Source organism: Benincasa hispida, chromosome 8 (assembly GCF_009727055.1).
Source record: "Benincasa hispida cultivar B227 chromosome 8, ASM972705v1, whole genome shotgun sequence".
NCBI lineage: Eukaryota > Viridiplantae > Streptophyta > Magnoliopsida > Cucurbitales > Cucurbitaceae > Benincasa > Benincasa hispida.
The window spans coordinates 1,512,494-1,535,240 of record NC_052356.1 but is presented as its reverse complement, the minus strand read 5'-3'; the positions used below and the strand labels follow the sequence as shown (position 1 = coordinate 1,535,240).

The 22,747-nt window shown below is 36.0% G+C and overlaps 1 long non-coding RNA gene across 4 annotated transcripts; it reads right to left on the bottom strand.

Moving 5' to 3' along the window:
• Positions 1-1,046: 1,046 nt before the first annotated feature.
• On the bottom strand, positions 1,047-19,201 carry LOC120082519. Of its 4 annotated transcripts, XR_005483198.1 has the most exons (7): positions 18,717-19,201; positions 18,553-18,617; positions 18,367-18,436; positions 18,218-18,272; positions 18,069-18,135; positions 3,566-7,668; positions 1,047-1,225 (listed from the first exon to the last, which is right to left on the bottom strand). It is a non-coding gene; the product is annotated as an uncharacterized LOC120082519 (long non-coding RNA). The 4 variants fall into 4 exon arrangements; XR_005483197.1 differs by lacking the exon at positions 3,566-7,668 and having other exon boundaries at positions 18,717-19,189; XR_005483199.1 differs by lacking the exons at positions 1,047-1,225; positions 3,566-7,668 and adding an exon at positions 10,751-12,565 and having other exon boundaries at positions 18,717-19,190.
• Positions 19,202-22,747: the final 3,546 nt, after the last annotated feature.

The window sequence follows — 22,747 nt, the reverse complement described above, 5'->3', positions numbered from 1 at the left end:
CAATTAATGCAAGAACTACATTTTGAACGAACTAGAAAACACACTGCCTAATGTTTATAATGGTGAATTTGACAAAAATCTATAGAAATCATTAGAGAAAAACAATACAAATAAGACAGAAGATGCCATAACAATGATATTTATGGTTAGAAAATTTATAATCTATGAAGTGATTGATTCCAAAACTGTGATATTCGTGGATATATCTTGTCGTTCGAAGATTAATTATATTTTTTGTACGAATGTCTTACACATAAAATTTCTTGCGAATTATAGAAAGGCCGAAACCTTCTCAAAATTTTATGTTATTGTAGGGGTGCGTGGGAAATATTTGGAAAAAGTATCTATTCCCAAACCGATATAATCCAAGTTTAGAACATTGGAAGACAATTTTAAAAAAGGTTGGATATATTTGAGTTGACTACAAAATTTTGATGGGTTAAAGTGTGGATACAACCTATACCCTTTTAGTGAATAATAATAAATCTTGATACATATGGCAAAGACATAATACAAACAGGCAACTATCACTACAAGAAATCACACTTCTCACGACGCCTCAAATCGTCGGAAAAGGGTGGCAATTGTGTCGGGAGAAGATCTCCCGACGACAGATGGATCGCAGGAGTTTGGTCGGGAAAAATCCGTTGGGAGAGGATCTCCGGATGCATAAAACAGGCCGTTGGGAGTTGTTCTAGAACTCTTAGAACTCTTGATGCCCTATTCTATGCGTCGAGAGTTCTAGAAAAACTCCCGACGACCTGTTTTATGCGTCGGTAGTTCTACAAACTTCCGACGCGCTGTTCTATGCGTCAGGAATTCTAGAACTCCCGACGACCTATTTTATTCGTCGAAAGTTGCGGGAACTCTTGACATGCTAAAATATGCGTAGAGAGTTCCTTCATTGGTTGAATATTGACTTTTAAATTTTTTTAATTTATCACTTGTAATTTTTTTGAAATTTGATCTGAATAACTTGTAAAGCATCATTAACCAACTCAAACAAATTCACATAATAAATAAAAAAAAAAAAAATGAAGTCCATACTACAATAAATAAATGAAAAGTTACATGATCCTACAATAAAACAAAGTCGATACTAAATAAAAGAAAGAAATACATGGAAGAAATAAAATGAAAACAATGTCAATAAATACAGAAAAGAAAACAACGTCTGGAACACAGCATCTTGAATAATCGTCCAACCTCATCTCCGAATAACATCCTACAATAAAACAAAAACATTCAAATGTCATAATCTTTTATAGACAAGAACGATTATAACCGAATGAACACACCCCCCACAATACGTTCAAACTTTATAAACATCCATAAACACATAAAAACTCTAAGTTCAATGGCAGAACAAGAAAAACGAGTGTAATCAAACTCTACCCATCCCCCACAACATTCCCGACGCTCATAAACATAAAAAAACACATGAAATCCAACAAGCTCAACTCCAAAATGATTATAACCGAACTCTACCCACCTCCACAACACAATCATATTTGCATGCGTGAATAGACTCATAGCCTAGGCCTAAATAACACAATTTTTGCTTAGCTTCATAAAAGGAGGTAGGTATAGTGGTGCTAGCTAGAAACGCTGCTTTTAACAATTCCAGTAACATGTCAAATAATTTGTTACTCCAACCGTTGAGAACTTTGATATGCATCAACTTCACTAAAAAGTTCAAGGACGAAAATTGCGAAGAACCAGGGTATAGTTCACTACATGCTTCAGTCATTAAATCCTTGAATAAGTTCGTGGTATCTCTTTCTTGACCATTAGAGGACATTTCATTCTCAACATCTTGTAGATCATTTTCAATTGAAACTTGTAGATCGTTTAAGATTCAACATCTCATTTTCTACTACAACATTACCCTCAATACTATCTACTTCAACATTGTGTATTGAATGAGTTATATGACTTACAAAATCTCTAGATAAGTTTACTGGCTCTCCATGATATACCCATTCACAATATGAGGGAGATGTTCCATATGTTAATAGATACCGTTCCACGATATCTAATTTTTTCCAAATTGAATTCATACAATTCTTGCATGAATATCTTATTCGTCAAGAATCATTAACATGAAACTTTGCCATATCTAAAAACTGAGATACTCATTCTTTATACTCCACTGATAACTTATTCCTTAGTTCAATCCATTCTTTATTCATCCTTAAAAATAAATCTTTTCTGACCAACTTGTAATCCAAAACAATAACTTGTATTAGAAGACAAAGTACAAAGTCTTTATTAAGCATGAATTTTGATTAATTTAATAAGTAATTCTAAGTTTGTTCAGAGAATTTAAAAATTTAAATAATCTCTAATAGGTGATTTGACTTGTGTATACACAACATCCGTGGAGTATATTTGTATTAAAAAAAATAATGAGCATTTAGGAATGTGATTGTATGCTTTCACTTTTTAGAAGCATATTTCTTCTATATTTCTTACCATGATTTGCATCTTTCTTAAGTACAATTGTTATTAGACAGGACTTATACTTTTCAATTTTGAATTTTTGTGATGTACTTGTTGTAAAGGACTAAAGACTAAACTAAGTCCAAAATTAAGTAATAAGTAAAAAGGATCCTATTTTTTGGCACTGATGTTATTGATTTGGTTTGAAAATCAAAGTATTTTTAGGGGTATAGAGTTGAATTTTCCTTCATTAAGTTAGTTGAATTAACAAATGTGAATACTATGTGATGTATCGTTTTAATTATACATATGTCGAACATCTCACAAACTAAATAACATACGTCAGTTACCCTCTCGTTATTATTTTGAATATCCACCTCTTCATGTTTATCTTTTGAGAAGAATCCATTTAAACTCTCTTAACAAATGAACACACTATTATCATATTCTATAAGAGAGAACGGACAAGTCTTTCACAAGTACCGCCTTGAATAGTTGATTTAGGTTAAGCCAGAGTGAACTACTTTATACAATTATTAGAACTCAAGAAATTTTAGGCTTCAAAAAGAAAACTCAAGAAAATCATCAACTTCTAAAATTAGTTTCCTATCCATGCTTATCATCAGAGACCATGACATAACTTTTAAGAAGAGTGATGATTAAATGTTCATAGAATTTTCAATAGAAGTTTTAGTCATATACACAAACATCATAATAAATTTGAAATATATTTTTAATTAGTTTTAGTCAAACAAGTCACTAAATTTCTAACTTTAAGAATTAAAAGGAAAAAAAAAAAGACTCAATCCACCAAATTGCAGAAATTGTAACATCCACAATCCACAATCCACAATAACATCCGCAATCCACTAAATTGCAGAAATTGTAACGTAATGAAATGGGTCAATCTCAATTAGGGCAACAAGAAAGGAAAAAAAAACCTATGCTAGAAATATTAGATTTAATTTAAAGAACAACAAGAGAGATAGATGCTAAATGACAATAAATCAAAGTAATAGTAATCAGATCTCAAAGAGTAATCGGATTTCAAATTCATGAGAAATGAAACAATAGCTTGAATTCGCAAAATAAGAGAAAGAAAATGAAATGGACGTGGGCGAACCTGTTGAAAGCTTGCAAAGGACACCGGAGCAGCGGACGACAGGTGAACGACGAAGATCTACGAAATAAACGACAGAGATCTGCGAACAACGAAGGCACACAAAAGGAAATGAACGAAAGACAAGCGGAGATCTGCGAATGGCGGACGACTAGAGATCTGTGAATGGCAAAGGATGGCGAACGACAAGGCATGCGAAGAGACGCGAGCGGAGACGGCAGGCAACGACGAAGAGACATGAACGACGACGACAACAGCAGCGAGCGGCGACGACAGGCGAACGGCAAGGCAGGCGGCGACATGCTAGGGTTTTAGATTGGGGTAAATGGGGAAGAAGGGAGGCTGCGATCTGGGTATATACCAGATCAGATCTCCTGAAGGCTATCGATGACCGTTAGGAACTCCGTCCGATGATTAAATTAGCACATCGGGAGATAGGTCTTATCTCCTGATGCAGTGATTTAATCATTGGGAGTTCCTTAGGAACTCTCGATGAGCCCTTACATCGTCGGAAGTTGCTTTACGTCGTCGGGAGAGACCCTATCTCCTGGCGACCGAGCTCTCGATGGCAGATTTAGGCATCGAGGGAGCTTCTTTTTCTTGTAGTGTATTTTTTTTTGTGGAATTATCACAATTTACATTGTAAGATCAAAAGATAATATTGCAAATTCACTATCTAAAGGCCTAATTAGAGAGTTGTTTGAAAAGTTCATCAAGGAGAATGAGATTAAAATCTTGAATTTTAAAAATTTAACCAAAGAAGCAACCCAACCTAGTTGACTGGAGATCCCAAGATCTTGGTTTAACGGACCAACCGATCCTTCGATAACATAATGAGCACTGCATTAAAGTTTTTAATTTTGACCCATTCTAAGGATAACGAGATAGTGCAAGTGTGGTTTTAGGGTAAGCATTATGCTTTTAATGATTTTTATAAGTGGTTGAATAATTATTGATGAAAAAAGTGCACATGATGTTCTTTAGGAATAACCTATGTGAGTGTGAAGAGGCTGCTTCAATGAGAATTTTTCTTCAATGAGAATTTTTAAGGTGAATTATCTGAAACGCTCATGAGACCAGGTGGTATTCAAGGCCAAAATGAACATAATTATGAGAACTAGTTTTGTTAGAATGAGAAATTGTGTGACTTCTATTATGTTAGTTTACTCTAGACAATTGTCAGTTCAAGATATCAAGTCCACTGATTAACCAAGTAAACTCGATTAATGTTCACTAGGGAAAGTTCAAAGTTTTACTACTTATCCTGAAGTAGATTCTTCATTAGGAAAATACTGCATGTTTTCTTTTTCCTTTTATCTTAAATTGTCAACTGACTATTTTTGGGGGATTGTTGGAATAAATGGTATGTGATTATTCGTGTGGGGTTGCATCATTTTATTTCTATGAGTTGCATTGAAGAAGAGACACGACTATTCGAATGACCACGAATTAGTTTATTATTATATCTCTTCTTCAAATTGCATTTTAAAATTTTTCACAACCATAAAATTTCTCTCTTTTATAAATTTGTTCAAGTTTAATTTATTTCTACTAAGCATAGTTCGTTGGATCATGTGAACAAGGTCTTGCTTCCATAAGAAAGATAATTTGTTCTATCTTGAGAGATAATTACTCACGAAACTCGAGCACGAGAGTGATTAAAATTGTCCTAAGGAGACAATGTAAAGTTATTGAACTCATTCTCTCATGTATACAAAGTTATGTATTTTCTAATATTTTTAATGATATTATTCATATAATGAGTGCAACCAAATATTACTCTGGGTGGTATTGGTTTCATTCTTAAAATTGGAAGGTTTTTAATTATTTTGTTAATTAAATTATTAATTTGATTTTAACATATTTGAATTATCAATAGAAGTACATAACTATATAAATGCATGGGAATACTTTTTTTAAAATACTAATAAAAAAGAATTTATTGAACCACCAAACCAAAAATTCCAAAATTCTTTTAAGTCCTCATTAATAACAGAGGAACAACGGAAGAAGGTATCTGAACAAAAAAAAGGCATCAGTTCTATACGAATGGCACTATATGAATCTTCGATTGAAGTAAATAATAATAGTTGAACATGACTACTCACTAAACTAAGAAGTAAATAAAAGTTTAGCATTTGGTGAAAAAAGGAGCATGCATGCACTTATTAAAACAATAGAAATAACTCGATCATTCTGAATTGTCCAAAATTCGAAATAAAGAGGAAAAAATATTTTTGGTTTTATTCTTAAAGTTTTATATGTTCATCATCTTGTGATGATAAAAATGTCTATGAAAATATTGATAGAGATATCTTTAAAAGTATTATAAATTAACAAGTTTTTGTTTTCTATCCCTAGGACTTATTTTATGCTAGTTTTGAGGTTAAAATAATGAATTTCATGAGATTATTCGTATTAAATTGTGGATTTTGAGCATTTGGAGCAACTTGGATGTTTTGATGAAAATATTGAGGCAATTGGGCATGTTGGGCGCTTTGAAGTCAAAAAGAAGAAATGTTGCAGCCAATAGACTCTCAATGGCCGTTTTGAAATAGCTGCCAATGACGTCTCAGCGCCTAGGCCACAACACACCAAACAAGTAATATGACCTAAGGAAACGGGTCTGATAGAGTTCTTAACAAATAGGGAGACTGGGTCTCAGAGGTTGAGGTGGAGGCCAATTGGGCCTCAGCAGGCCGAGGCTAGTTGGGCCTCAATGGTCAGTAGGCCCCCCTCGGCCTCAGAGACTAAGGCAGAGTCTGACCGAGGCTAAGCCTAGTAGATCCCTCACAAGTGGCCGATCTGGACTGGGCCTCAATTTTGGAACATCCCTAGTGGCAAATCCAACTCTGAGTGTCTAGATTTCAAATAAGAAAAGGAAGTAGATATCAAATCCTAAAGGGACAAGGAAGACCCCTGAACTTCATTATAAATAGAGCATGATAGTCATGCAAAAGGTAAGTCCAACTCTCCCTAAAAACTACTTACCTTGATCTTTGTACAAATATCGACTTAAAACATTGGAGTGTCTATGGAAAACACCCACATTGTTGTGTTATTTTTCTAATTGTTTTGCAAGTAACCTCTTCTTCAAATTATAATTTTACCGTTGGTGACACGTCAAAGTCAGGTGAGTTTGCTTGGCCGGATTTTACCATCAACAGTTGGCACCGTTCGTGGGGAACGCGTGTAATCTGCAAAGAATCTGTAATACATCGGTGAATAAGGAAAGAATGAGCCAACAAGGAAGTAGCATTTCTGACCAAGATAGGCAACCTCGAAAGGTTACAAGTCGATCAGGGAATAATTAGTTTATTTAGAACCCGTCCCGACCTTGGACCCCAAGGGAAAAGGCAGAGGAGAAAATTGCAGATCTGGAAAAGAATTAAGCCTTATCTATAGAGAGCCGAGGCCAAGTTGAAGCCGATTTGAGGCACCACCGAGGGCGAGCTGAGGTGGAATCTAGGATAGTAGAAAATAGAAAATTGAATAACTCTCGAAACTTACTTGAGAAAACCAATGATAGAGAAGCAACGTATGAGGAAAGAGGCCGAGGTGAAATCCAATCACCCATGAGATAGAGCCTCTGAAGGTTTAGAAAAAGATTTGTGCCCTCCTTGGCCTTGGTGGCTGAGGAATAAGCTAAATTAAAACTAAAGAAATTTGTATCCTCCTTGGTCTTGGTGGCTGAGAAAGAGGCCAAATTAGAGCTGAAGATATTTGTGCGCTCCTTGGTGGCTAAGGTGAAGAATCTCTTATTAAAGAGAACACATGAGCGGAAGCAAGATCATTCCAAATTCATTGTGACAGAATTACAAGCATTCACAAACATACAAACCAATTATGCATATTCTAACAAATTACGGCATGCTTTAGTAAATAAATACAAAAGAAGACGAGAGACATACATTTGAAGAACTTTTCTTTCACAGACCTCTCGCTCTCGTGAAGACTTTGGAACAACACCTCTCGCTGTGGCTTAGAACGTCAACCCAACCGTCTGGTCAATCGCGAACAAACTTCTCCAGGAACAGGCAACCTTTCAGACACCACCACTTAGTAACCTTGGTATTCTCGGAGCAAGAATCCAGGAGGTATGGGCTCTGTTGGATTTGGTAGAGAGAAGGAGGAAACAATGATCACACTAACGACCAAGCAAGTGGGAGAAGGATACTGTCAATTGTATAGACTGTGGTGCTTGATCGTTTAGTAAATGTACATGATCGTTTAGTAAAACAGGTTTGATCGTTGACACAATCATTTAAAGAAACTCGCTAGCCATGTGATCGTTTAGTAAAATGCTACACGACCGTTTAAATAATTTGTACACGATCGTTTCGTCAAAAGCTTAGAAGGTTGTCGTACAGTCTCTCGTGAGCTAAACGATTGGCTGTGTACTCAAATGAAGCGATTTAGCGATTCTCTTCCAAAATGAAAACATTTTTCATTTTATTCTTCAGTTATGAAAATTGAATAAAACCTCCCACTTTCACGCACGGTTAAGGAGAAACCACCAACAATTATCTCATAATTTTTTTAATTATAAATAAATATAATAACTAACTTATCATATTATATTTATAACCTATAGTTTTAATATCACATCATATGTAACATTTAAACCATATTCTTTTTCTCCTTTACTTGATATAAATCATATTTATATCATTTTCCTCTAATTAACGTATCTTATAAATGTCAACTATATCACATATAATTGAACTAGTTTAATCATATCATATATAATTAAACTTCCTTTCATCAATTTGAACACTTCAAACTGACCCAAAAACTGATTCTCAACTTGAATTCATTGAGTTACCAAGGGGACTTTATGGACCTGTAGCTTGAAGCTCCAATGGTACGTGAATAGTTGACTGAATTCTTTAGTCACGAGATCCACCATTCGTTAACTGTCGGGCACTCCACTAAAGACCAATAGCTGCACTCTTCTCACTACAGATATATTTATGTGTCCATCAGATATAACCAATCAGCAGTACGATAACCCTTCACAGATGCTCGTAAGTACAGTTGGGCCAATTTACCGTTTTGTACCTCTAGTTACATCTAACTCCTTAAGTACCACTGATCCCTCTAATGAATAATATATCATAGTCCTACTATGAGTGGACACTTTTCTGGCCTTGAGAAGGTATGTGGCGTCACATCGTTCAAGCCCCAAAATCAGTCCTTAAGGGAGCAATCTATCTACTTACCCCTACTTCGGGGAAGAAGTGAATTTCATCTTGTGTAGCTGAGTTCCCAGCTCCCAATCAAACGAATTCTCAAAGTGGTAGGTTTAAGTCGGCAATCTGGCCATTTGCACCCATGTAAATCAAAGGACCACCTTCAAAGGTAGGAATTCCTAACTCACTCTGGATTAAGGTCATGTTACCTTTGGTCATCCTAGTGAAGTGAAGTCTCTGGCATGGACGACGTTATATAATGAGACTATAACACTTTGTGGTTCGGTCTTATACAAACTCCTTTGTATAGGACGCCTCCGCTTGCATGTCTCCACATGAATGATCAGGATCAGACCATCTGTAGCACGTCACAAAACTTGCAATTATCTACAAAGCATGTCACATCCGTAGTGTCACCAGGATAAGATTTCCCTCTAATATCTATATACTACAGACCATTTTGGTTATCACTTAAGGCATGATCCACCTGTATGTCTCCACATACATGCTTAAGTTACAACAACAACCAGGGATCTTAGTTTATTGATTTGTGGTAAATGCAAATAAAATATCTCACGTTTCATAGACAACAGTGAAGAAAATATCTCATATTATTACATCACAAGTGTTTTTTCAATACAGGTGTTTACAAACTACAGGACCCAACGAGAGTTTAGGGTATCAACCCCAACACGAAGATGATGCCAAATTAAAACTAAGGAAATTTGTGCTTTCGGCCTTCGCAAACGAGGAAGAGGCCAAATTAGAACTGAAGATATTTGTACCCTTGTTGGTGGCTGAGGATGATGTCAAATTAAAACTAAAGAAACTTGTGCCCTCCTTGGCCTTGGTGGCCGAGGAAGAGGCCAAATTAAAACCAAAGAAATTTGTGCTCTCCTTAGCCTTGGTGGCTGAGGAAGAGGTGGCCAGATTAGAACTGAAGATATTTGTGCCTATCCATTGTGACCGAGGATGAGGCCAAATTAAAACTAAAGAAATTTGTGCCTTCCTTGGCTTTAGTGGCCGAGGAAGAACTGAAGATATTTGTGACCTCCTTGATGGTTGAGGATAAGGCCAAATTGGAAAGAAATATGTGCCTTCCTTGGTCTTGGTGGCCGAGGAATAGCCCAAAATAGAACTAAAAAGCTTTATGCCCTCCTTGACCTTAGTGGCCGAAGATGAGGCCAAATTGAAATTAAAGTAATTTGTGCCCTCCTTGGCCTTGGTGGACCAAATGATCTTACCTTTTGGTGTCTCTTACAAAAGAATAAAAATCAAATAATATTTATAAATCACCGAGTCTACTATTTATACTATTAAGTAACATAAACGACAAGTCTGGGGTCGAACCATAAGGAACCTAAGATAGAATATCTCAAAATTAAATTGGTATATGAAAAATAGTAAAAATAGGAGGTTTTTGACTGGATAGTGATAATGTGTGAGCTAAATAAAATGCAGAAATGTAAATTACAAAATTTAAATTGCAAGAAGATAAAAGTGCAGGAAAAGTAAAAGAAACTCCTAGCTCATAACTTAGGATCCACCAAATGCTCAATTGATCATAGGATTACTAAGGGTTATCTCTTTCAATTTAATGTACTTAGTCAACTTGTCCGGATAGCCAAAGCAAGCACCATAATTATTAATTAAAATAAATGCTCGATTAATTGGGTTTGATAGCGTCCATAGAAATCTTATAATTATCCTAACTACTTCTCAATTAGTCTATAGAAATTTAGTGGGTTCTCATTAAGACGATTAATAAAATGGATAACCTAGGTTACTAATTTGTTCTTGAATTATATACAATACTACAAAAATAATTGCTCAAGTTAATTTAGAAGTTCACAAAAGCATGCTTTAGAATTTTGCCCCAATGACATTAAAAACACATTAAAGTATTCCTAATCTCTAGCAATCAAAGAAGATATGATGGGTGGTCAAACCAATCATAGATCTAAGCATAGAAGTAAATGTACATTCAAGAACCATAGAAAATCAAAGAGAAATATAGATTAGAGCAAAAAATAATCACAACGGATCTATGGGTTTCACCTAGACCTAAGCTAGCAATTCACCTTAGCCACGTGATCGGTCCAAGATAAGCTTTACAATCATCAAATACACCCAAGAACAAAGAATTACAAAGAGAAGGAGAAGAGGAGAAGAGAAAATGGGATTGGGGCTGAAAGCACAAGCTAGAATGACCTAAATCGGACAAAAATCTCATTTATACAAAAGGTCAAATGTCACTACATTGGCTTCTAGTTTCCATGGCGTAAGCCTCGACATAGCGATGCCCTCCGTGTCTGTCAAAATATAGAGCGTAGCTACACCCCAAAGCAGCATTGCAACGCTACATGAAAAGCTGCTCTGGGTTGACAGCGTAAAACACAGTGTAAAAGAGAGCGTTGCGATGCTCAGCAGGGGCGATTTGGTCATTTTTATTCCTTTCTTCATGGTTTGATGCTACAGAGCTCTATTTTGTTTTTTTTTTTTTTATCACATTTCGGCTCCGATGACCTGTTCTACCTCTTAGTTGCTCAATATCTATAAAATAACACAATAAATATGTAAAATCCATGAACGAGTCCGAATTAAGTTAGGAAAAATAACACTTTCATAGTAAAATCACCAAGGAAGAGACCAGATTGAAACTCAAGAGATTTGTGCCCTCTTTGGCCTTGGTGGCCGAGGAAGAGACCAAATTGGGATCGAAGGAGTTCTGTGTCCTCTTTGACCTTGGTGGCCAAGGATGAGGCTAAATTGGAAGTGAAGAAATTTGTTTCCTCCTTGGACTTGGTGACCGAGGAAGAGGCCAAATTGAAATTGAATAGATTTGAGCCCTTTTTGGCCTAGGTGGCCGAGGAAGAGACCAAATTGGAACAGAAGAGATTTATGCGCTCCTTAGCCTTGGTGGCCGAGGAAGAGGGAAAATTGGAACTGAAGAAAATTGTGCCTCCCTTGGCCTTAGTCGCCGAGGAAGAGGCCAAATTGAAACTGAAAAGATTTGTGCCGCCTAGGCCTTGGTGTCTGAGGGGGAGGCCAAATTGGAAATTAATTGTTCTTTCTGCAAAACTTGCCTTTTAGATAAGTCCATAATCATTCAAAAGTATTCTTGCCTCGACCTCAGAGGTCGAAGCCGAGGCGAGCCTTGGTTTGTTGTTTTCAGAATAATGAAGCTCGTACAAAAAGTTATTCCTATTTTAGAAGTAGAAACAAAAGCTTCATTGAAAAATAAGAGCGAGGCCCATGACTAACATAACATGATATAAAAAAAGAATAAACTTCAAAGCACGTAAGAACAATGCGTAGAAGTGAAAAGCATGAAAGTTAAGCACTCTCTTGACCCAAATTCATCTTCCCGGTACCATCACTAGTATTAGTCCCTTCACCCCCTTCAAAGTCATCGGGCAAAGTAAAAGATCAGGATTATCACAACACCTAATGTAAACATCACATAGGAATGAATGAACCTAACCAGGATATTGATGAGAGGATTTCTTACGCCAATAGTTAATTTCGAATTCCTTAACTTCGTTTTGAATTTTTGTATATCTTTATGTTTTCCTTAAATGTATTAGCTAGGTAGTTTGTTGAATCAATGTATTCTTTAGCCTCACTCAATTGAGCCTTAAGCTGACTAACCCTACTTTAGGAACTAATCTTGATGATGTAAAGCTCACCTTTCACCTCTTCAAGAGTTTGCTAAGTTGGCTTGAACTTGGACCAATTCGACATGAATCTGTTGAAAGGAGTTGATGTGGACGATCAAGCTCATGCTTAAAGCAGAGATCTTGACAAACAACTGAGAATGGGGAAAGGAAACTTATTAGGAAGTTTAAGTTTAGAAATAGCCATTAAAGTCAAGATTGGCCCGAGGAAGGAAAAATAACAGTGATAATCATTTAACTTCATACTTGAATTGTTCTTTTTTAGCAAGGTCTTGAGTAAGGTTCTGTGTATCAATGTTAGAATAAGCTTAGGAAGACCTAACACTTGAAGGGATCGATTCCCACAACAGAAGCGAACAATCACTTTGATTTCAATTTTGCTTTTGAAAATTAGAATACAGAATAGAAAACACAATATGCATTCATAATGTGGTAAGAGTTAAGCATGAAATAAAAGTTAATTTTACAGAGAAGAAGAAAGAATATACCTTTGAAGAACCTTTTCTTCATTTTTTTTTGTATCTTCTTCTTTCTTAACAAACCAATCTTTCACGAATAATATCGTGACGTCACCATAGGGTCTTCCTTACTATTCTCTTGGCAAGGACCAGTTATGGGAACTAACTTTTGACAAAGTGAGAGAATATTATTTTGTGAAGGAGAAAATTTTCATAGAGAACTCTTCTTTTGTGATTTTTTTTTTTTGAGAGAATTGAGAGGAAGAGTGTTATTGAAAGAGTAAATCACCTTCTTTGCAATAACCAATAATTATAAAATAAACTTCCCACTTCTTAATTCGGAAAGTGGAAAAACAATTAAAAATAACTTCCACTTCTTTTATTTTAATTAAAATGAAATCAAACTCATTTAATTAAATTAATTAATTAATTAATTGATTTTTAAATTAAATATCTCATATTTAATTAAATGTACATTTAAATCATATTCATATGCACATCTCTCTCATAAAATATAGTTTTAATATAATCTCTTTCATATTAAATTTTAACATATGGTTTCAATATGAATCTAATTCATATTAATTTATCAACTATAGTTTTAATATGTTTCATATTAAACTATTAACCTATAGTCATAATATGAATCTTATTCATATTAATTCAATATTTGAATCATATTCAAATATGCTAAATCTCCTTTTGTTATATTGATTGTATCATATACAATTAATGTTATTCCCTTAATTTATTTGAAAAATTCAAATTCTTTCAAAACTAATAGTCCTTGTTTACCGTTGTGAGCTAGTAAGGGGACTTAATGTACCTACAAATTAGGAGCTCCAATGATTCGAGATTAACTAATTAATTCTTTAATTACATTAATCAACATTCATTAACTGTGGATCACTCCATTAAAAACCCATAGCTACATTATTCGCACGGTAGAATATTTTGCATCCATGGGTTTAACCATTATGAGTAAGTCAATCATTCACGAGTTGTTTGTAATTACAACTAGATCAAATTACTGTTTTACCCCTATAATTACCTCTTACTTCTTAAGTACCACTAATCTCTCTAATGAACAATTTGTTTATGGTCCTACTATAAATGAAGTCCCTCTCAAGAAAATGAGAGAGGAGTACTCTTTGTTCAAGACACTGAATCGACACTTAAAGGAACTACTCATCTACTTATCCAAAAGGCAGGAATAAGTGAATTCCATCTTGTGTAGCTATGTTTCCAGCTCCTTAATCGGACATGTCCATAAAATGGTAGGCTTATTGAGTGCCACTCTCACCCATAAAAATCAAAGGATAACCCTAATAGACAGGAGTTCATAACTCATTCAAGATTGAGATTGAGTTACATGGTTATCCTATAAAATATTAATCTCTGCAGTCGACGATGTAACAAAGAAAGATTAAGTATTTCGCGGTTTAGTCTTATACAAACTCTTTGTATAGGATGACCCACTCACAAGTCTCCACATGAACTATTTGGATCACATCGTTTGTAACACTATAACACTTTACAACAATTGTAACATTTAGACCGTATCCAAATACTATAGACTTTTTAGGTTATAACTTGAACATGGTCTACCTGTATGTCCACTACATGCTTTTTAAGTCTCATGAAATAACCTTGGATTTTTCCTTAATAGATAATTGTATATATAAAATAATCAACCATTATTTTAAATAACCTATTAACTACGAGGCTTTAGAGCATACATCCCAACAACACCGTCTTTCTTCTACTTATGTTCTCAAAGAAAGAAGTTTTACGAGTACTCATTCTTGAAAAACGAGAAAAGAAGGAATGGGAGAAGTATGGAAGTAAGAGGATAACCAATAAAAGAAAATAAAATAAAATACCTATGTCGGCCTCAGAAGCCAAGACAGTTCCCATCGGGAATGTATTCTTTTTTCCTCCTTAGTTACTAAAAGAGGGTTTTGGTATGGAAAAACCAATGAAAATCAAGTGTTCGTTAGTAGAAATATGGAGCCAGGTTAGAAAGCAACGTCCAAACTTTGGACAACTATTGTAAGGATTTCTAGCAACGATTGAATATTAGAGCTCTCAAAGTACATTGAACAAAAGATGCCATAAGAGGGTAACTCAAGTTGGACACCAGTTACAGAAAATGACAAAGCCCTGAGAAGCACGTAATGTTCATCAAACAATACTAATAGAATTCTAGGGACTCATTGAAGGATCTCATATCGATGAGTTCCATGAAAGCGTTTGGATCGCTTCGATCTCACCGTGGCCGAAATACAACAATATACATTAACACATACAGTTATGCAAACAAAACTTAATTATTGGCATGCTAAGTACAAGATAAACAACAAAAGGACAGAGTTCCATTCCAGTTGAAGACAATCTTCATTCTTCAGAACTCCAACGCAGCAGAAAACCTCCAGAGATCTACCAACACCTAGTAGAAACGTCGACTGCAGCAGCACGAACAACGCGAACTCACGACTGCAACAGGGACGACACCACCACTAGAGAGCCCCGGGTATTCTCGGAGTAAAAACCCAAAGGGTGGGCTTTGGTGAATTTGGTAGAGGATGGAGGAAACACGAATCGTGTAGGCGATAAGCAAGTGGGACGGAAAACAACGCTATCGCGTATCGTTTAGGAGGAGCTACACGATCGTATAGGATTTACTGAACGATTGTTTAGGAAAAGGTATATGATCGTTTAGTTAAATCGACACACTATACGATTGTTTAGAGAAGCTATCCAATCGTGTAAGCGACAGTGTGCCATCGTTTAGTGCGAGGTGGACGATCGTTTAGGCGGAAAAGCGACTATTGTATAGGCTATCGAGCGATCGTTTTCTTTCACCAATGTGCGCTTCCGAAATCTTTTGGGCGAATGACGGACGATCAATTGAACGATTCAAAAATGAAAACATTTTTCATTTTAACTCATCGGTTACCATAATCGACATTGCCCACTAACCCATGTCCGAACATGAAATTTTGCATAATTATCTTATAATTAAACAACTAATTAATTAATAAATATAATCATATTATATTTTTATCCTATAGTTTGATATCACATATATTTTCTCCTCTACTTGATATAGATCATATTTATATCTAATTTTCTCCATAATAATGTATCTTATACATTTAGCCAATTATATCATATATAATTAACCAGTCCAATTATATCATATATAATCGAACTTTCTCTTGTCAATTTGAACATTTCAAATTAATCCAAATACTGGTTCTCGACTTTATCCAAGCTACCCAGAGGACCTAATGGACCTGTGGCTCGAAGCTCCAACGGTATGTGAATAGCTGACTAAACTCTTTAGCCACGAAATCTACCATCCATTAATTGTCAGGCATTCCTCTAAAGACCAACAACTGAACTCTTCTTACCACAGATATATTTCTGTGTCAATTGGATATAACCAATCATGAGTACGATGACCCTTCACAGATACTCGTAAGTACAGCTAGGCCAAATTACCGTTATGCACCTGTAGTTACATCTCACTCCTTAAGTACCACTGATTCCTCTAATGAACAATACAACATAGTCCAACTATGTGTGAACACTTCTCGGGCCAAGAGAAGGTGTGTGGCGCCACGTCGTTCAAACCCCGGAATCAGCCCTTAAGGGAGTTATCTATCTACTTACCCCTGCTTCGACTATCTTGTGTAGCTGAGTTCCCAGCTCCCAAATCAGACGAATCCCCAAAATGGTAGGTTTGAATTGGCGACCTGGCCACTCGCACCCATACAAATCAAAAGACTGTCCTCAATGCCAGGAGTTCTCAACTCATTTAGGATTGAGGTCATGTTACTTATGGTCATCCTAGTGAAGTGAAGTCTCTGTCATGAACAGTATTATATAACGAGACGTTAACACTTCGTGATCAGGTCTTATACAAACTCTTTGTATAGGACGCCCCCGCTCGCATGTCTCGAACACGAATAATCAGGATCAGACCATCTGTGACAAGTCACAACACTTGTGACCATTCCACAAAGCGGGCCGCATCCGTAGCATTACCAGGATAAGGTTTCCTCCTATATCCATATACTACAGACTATTTTGGTTATCACTCAAGACATGATGCACTTGTATGTCACTACATACATGCTTGAGTCACATACAGATAACCAGAGATTTTATGTTTATTGGTTTGTGGTAAAGCAAATTAAAACAAGAAACTGAGCAAAAATACAAGATGTGAAGTAAATATCATATATTAACAATACAAGCGTTCGTACAAATTGTTTACAAACTACAGGATACGAGACTTTAGGGCATCAACCCTAATACTCATAATAGGAGAAACAATAAAATCATCTCCACTAAGAACATTTTTTAAAAAAGAAATGAAAAAAAGTAGAAGACCTATCTTTTGGGAAAAAAAAGTAGATAGAAACTGGTTTAAATTGAGAGAATTTTTACCTTAAATTGTAAGGAAATGTTAGAAGGAAACGAAAATCCAAAATCAAGTAGAAAGATGCGCCAAGCTAGGCCGACCTCGTACTCGGAGGTGAAGGCCAACCGGAGCAATCAAATAGAGGCATGTGCTCGATACACGCCCACCACAATTCCTCTGCCCATTAGATTACTGCCATGAGTCCTTTTAATCTTTGTGATCTCTTTTAAACCAATCACTGATCGAATATGTCAGGGCATATGCCATGTAAGTATCTTCTTCATACGTGAAGCCCAAAATATGTGTTTTACATATTCTTCTCTTCTAATTTTTATCTACTTTATTTTGATCTATTTTTAGGATCATAACTGTTGGGTTTTATGCCTTAAAACTCATAGATAGTAAATGTAACTTTTGACTATTCATTAATAAATTATTATTGATGTTTTTCAATAAAGTGTTATTGTTTATATTATGTTAATCATGCCTAATAATATACTCAATCATCCTAGCATTCAAACGTCTCTATGCGCATTTAGTCTTTTAAATCCTTATGCCAGCAAGGCATATATAAACATCAAACGATCAATATATCCTCAATAACCATAATTATTAATACCTGGCTCAAGTCCTTTCAGACCCCAGTAAATGAAGGCATACATGAATATCATGTTAACTACTAAACCTGGATAAATCATAATTATCATTGCCTGACACTAGGGTAGTTCCAGTAGTAAGATTACTTACCTCAAAATTATGTCTAAGCTACAAGCAAATTGATTTCCTCCTAGCTTAGATGAATCTTGAATCATGCCTAACATAATCCCAATTTACAATTAATAAAAAGGGCTTAGTTCCAATACCCAAGTTAACCAAATAATTCCCAATAATCTTACCCAAAGTTGTGGCTTGGTCTAAAATAAATTCCAAAACTCAATTCAATTGGCCAACCTGAACATAAATTAAATAAAAAATTAATAACTTAATTATAGACAATTACTCTTAATCCAAAAGATAACCAATCAACTACTCACCAAAAACTTACCAAATTTTAACAATATTCTGCCAAAAATTAGTCCCTTTCTTGATGAGCAATGCCCCCAAATATTCCAAATCTTGATTATGAAAATCCAAACACAATGGGGTTTAACCAAATTAGAACCAAACACTCTTTTTTTTTTTGGGCAATCAAGAATCTCCAAGAAACCTAATTTATTTAATGAAATCTTACCCCCAAATCAAATTCTCTAACTTCAAAGAATGACACCTCAACACCTTCAAGAACTTGATCCAAAGCTGAAACACAAAGGGCATCACCCAATTGATGCCAAAAATAGATGGGTATTCAAGAATCAAACGAAAAAAAATAATAAACCAAGACTGCAGAAATCTTACCCAAAATGACAGATCGGTGATGGACACAATCACTGCAGATGGGAAACGTTTTCCGGTGTCCACTGAGGCGGCGATAGAAGTAGACGAAGCTGGAACTGCACGCGGATGGTCTTGGCGGCTTAGGGTGATGATGATGTCATCTAGAATAGAGAAGCGACGTGGAGCGGCGTGACTAGAGGCTGGATGGCGACTACCAGATCTGTCATGGCTTGAAGATCTGGCTGTGGTGCTGAAGCGGACGATGCTGACGTGGGCAGAATGGACGAGAGATGGAACGATCGACAAAGGGTCTCTCGTGCAGTGTGGGTGGAAACATGATCGACTGGTGCGGGGTGTCGGCGGCTAGGGCAACGACTGAAAAGCGATGGCAGAGAGTTGAGAGAGAGATGAAGGTCGAGGAAGGGGGGTCTCGGTGGCTGCTAGAAGAAAGGAGGAGGAGAAAGAAAAGAAAAAGAGAAAGAAAAGAGAGAAAAAAAAGAAAGAAAAGGAAATGATTAAATAAAATAAAATAAAAATAAAATAATATATTTTATTTTATTTATTTTATTTTTCTCCTAATCCCCATTATTTTCTTAAATTCCCTCATTTTCCAATTTGGAATAATTCTTACCATCAATTTCCAACATAAATTTCCAAGTTCAATAATCAAATTCTAGTAATTACTCTTAAATGTCCAAAATTCCAAAAATGCCCCTAATTAATATAAATTACTGAAATTACACTACAACAAAATTTTGAGGTGTTACAATAAATATTCATAAACACACAAAAACTCCAAGTTCAACGACAAAACGAGTATAATCAAACTCTACCCACCCCCACGACAAACATGAAAATATAAATCTTTTTTGACCAACTTGTAATCCAAAACAATAACCTAGATTAGAGGATAAAGTACAAAGTCTTTATTAAACATGAATTTTGATTAATTTAATAAATAATTCCAAGTTTTTTCGGAGAATTTAAAATTTTAAATAATTTATAATAGGTGATTTGACTTTTTTTGCCCCTAATGTTGTTGGCTTTTTTTACCCCTAAACTAAGTCCAAAATGAAGTAAATTGTAACATCCATAATCCATCATTGTAACATCCATAATCCACAATTCACAATAATCCACCAAATTACCGTTAACAACTATTTTGCCGAAGTCCCCGGCAACTGCACCAAAAACTTGATGCATTATTTTTATGAATGAAAATATAGATGATATGCGTTGGTAGATTGCGTTGTGCACTCAAGTTTCCTCAGCGGAATTCAAGTGTAAATTCCTCTGAGTTTCCTGGTAAGTCCAAGGTCGAACACAGGGACTTGTGAAAATATTTGCGTTAGTGATTTTTATGAAAACTTGCGGTAACCAGTTAAATAAATTGTTGAGTTTGTTGTTTGCATTGATGAAAATAAATAACGAATGCGGAAGAGTTTGAAAAAAGTTGGTAAACGGAAATAGGATGAATATGCGGTGAACGGGTTGAGAAAAGTTTCGGAATGCGTCCACGCTTTGCGATCATGCAACATGCATACAATAGTAAACCACCTCTCGGCGTGAATGCTACGACTTCTAAGGCTAGAACGCATGCGATAAATATGCGATAAGGATACAGGGTTTACACATAAAACTCTATCCCTATTTATGCGATGACAACATGACATTCACACAAATATGCAACCTCATAATATCACTACCATTCCTAGGATGCACGCGATGCAAGTTGACAAACAGAGCTTATCTCTAAGTCCCTTTCTCTTGTTTATGCAAGCTTAATCTTGCTCTTTCGAGTCTAGATTCTAACCTAGCTCTCTCGAGACATTAGGTTCTTTCTTTAGATTCTCTCTCGAGTAACTCTAAAGGGTATTTTGCACAACATAAAACAAGACAATTGCAAGCAATGAACTTCTTAGGTCATGTTAGGTTAGTTCTTCCCACCCTATTCAACTAGTTTAGCTACTCATGCGTATTAAGAGAGTGAGTAGATGTAGAAATAGAACTTCCATTGAATAGATATGAAGATGAAGTACAAATAACAATGCAAGTAGAATAAAGAGCCTGGTAGCAATTTCTTGCTGCCAGGTGTTTACACTATTTCTACTCGTGCTCTAAAGATAATTTCGCTCTTGCGAGAGTTGGCCCGCTCTTTGCTCTTACGCCCCAAGGTTCTTTCTCGAGCTGCCTTGGGCGATCTCTGACGTCACCACTCTTCTCTTTCTCCGCCGTAAAATGGAAAAGAAAACTATGGACAGAAACACTGATGAATTAGTTAACTGATCAACCCCTTTTCTGAAGATTACACTTGGTATTTATAGGGCATCAAAGGTGAAAGGCGGCTTCTCTCTCCTAATTGTACAGATGGAACAACTTTAATTCCCGATTAACGCGCCAGATGATTTTTACCGATAAAGCTGAATGTACTTTGTGATCGTTATCGACTGTCAACTTAATTTGGATCCGATTGTCATCAACTTTCTGTTCCATCATTCTTAATTATCCTTTCACCCGGATGCGCTCACCATGTTGCGCTGACCAAGTTGCGGTGATTCTTCTTGGGCAAATATTTGCGAGCACGAACAACGCAAAATCTTGCGGTGAAGTTGCGCTCGACCAATGTATTCCTGTGATTGCACTCTCTACATTGCATTAACGCATATTCTGCACAAAAATGTAAAGATCAACTACTCTAATGCGTTGGATGCATGCGACCGCAATATTATAGAATTTATGCTTAATGGACGCAATTTAACATATTTCATCAACGCAATCCAACAATGTTTAAGAACTTAGTACTATGATAACGTGCATTTCTACCCGTTATCACACCCCCAAATTTAAACAATGCTTGTCCTTAAGCATAAGCTAAAGATTTCTTTAGCAAGTTATCTGCAAACTTTTCTTCCCTAGATTTCTCAAGGATACATCGTTCAAATCCTATATGCCAGAATTTCCTTAAGTCTTATTCAAGTCTCTTCCTAAAATATTTCTAAGACTTAGGAATTGCAAGCTTAACTTTCAAAAGGACTTTTACTAAATTCCGGAACATCGCATGATTTATTTCAAAAAAAGAAAATTTTCCTCTAGGGTGTCAAATGATTTATCCTTGCACCAAAAATTTTCTTTATTGCTATATTTTTTTTTCTGACCTTGCGCTGATCCGAGTGCCTTGCCTTCGTTTTGGCTTGCCCTCACGTGTGTCATGCGGACATCCAACTACGAGCAATGCACTCTTTCTCAGACTAAACTCATACCGATTTGGTAGTGGTGGAGTTGTGGTCATCGATTTATGCATTGATCCTGGTAACTTTCTTTCGTTTTGGCTTGCACCCACGTGTGTCATGCGAACATCCAACTACGGGTAAGTGCCTTTCATAACTTAACTCTTATCAACATGGGTAGAAATGCACGTTATCATAGTGCTAAGTTTTTAAACAATGTTGGATTGCATTGATGAAATATGTTAAATTGCATCCATTAAGCATAAATTCTATAATATTGCGGTCGCATGTGTTCAGGGCATTAGAACTATTGATTTTTGTATTTTTATGTAGAATATGCGTTAATGCAATGCAAAGATTGCGATCATATGAATTCAGTGGTCGAGCACAACTTCATCGCAAGGCTTTGTGTTGATCGTGCTCGCAAACATTCGCCCGAGAAGGATCACTGCAACTTGGTCAATGAAACATGGTGGGCACATCTGGGTGAAAGGCCAATTAAGAGCGATGGGACAGAAAGCTGATGACGGTTGAATCCAAATTAAATTGACAGCCGATAACGGTCACAAAGTATATTCAGCTTTATCGGTAACAATTATTCGGCGCGTCAATCAGGAATTAAAGCTGTCCTATCTGTACAATCGGGAGAGCGAAGCCGCATTTCATCATGGTTGCTTTATAAATACCAAGTACATTCTTCAGAAAAGGGGTTCACCGTTTTTACAACCAGTTGCTTCTGTTCATAATTTCCTTTCCATTTTAAGGTGGAGCAAGAGAAAAGTGGTGGCGCCGGAGATCGCTCAGGGAAACTCGAGAGAGAACCTT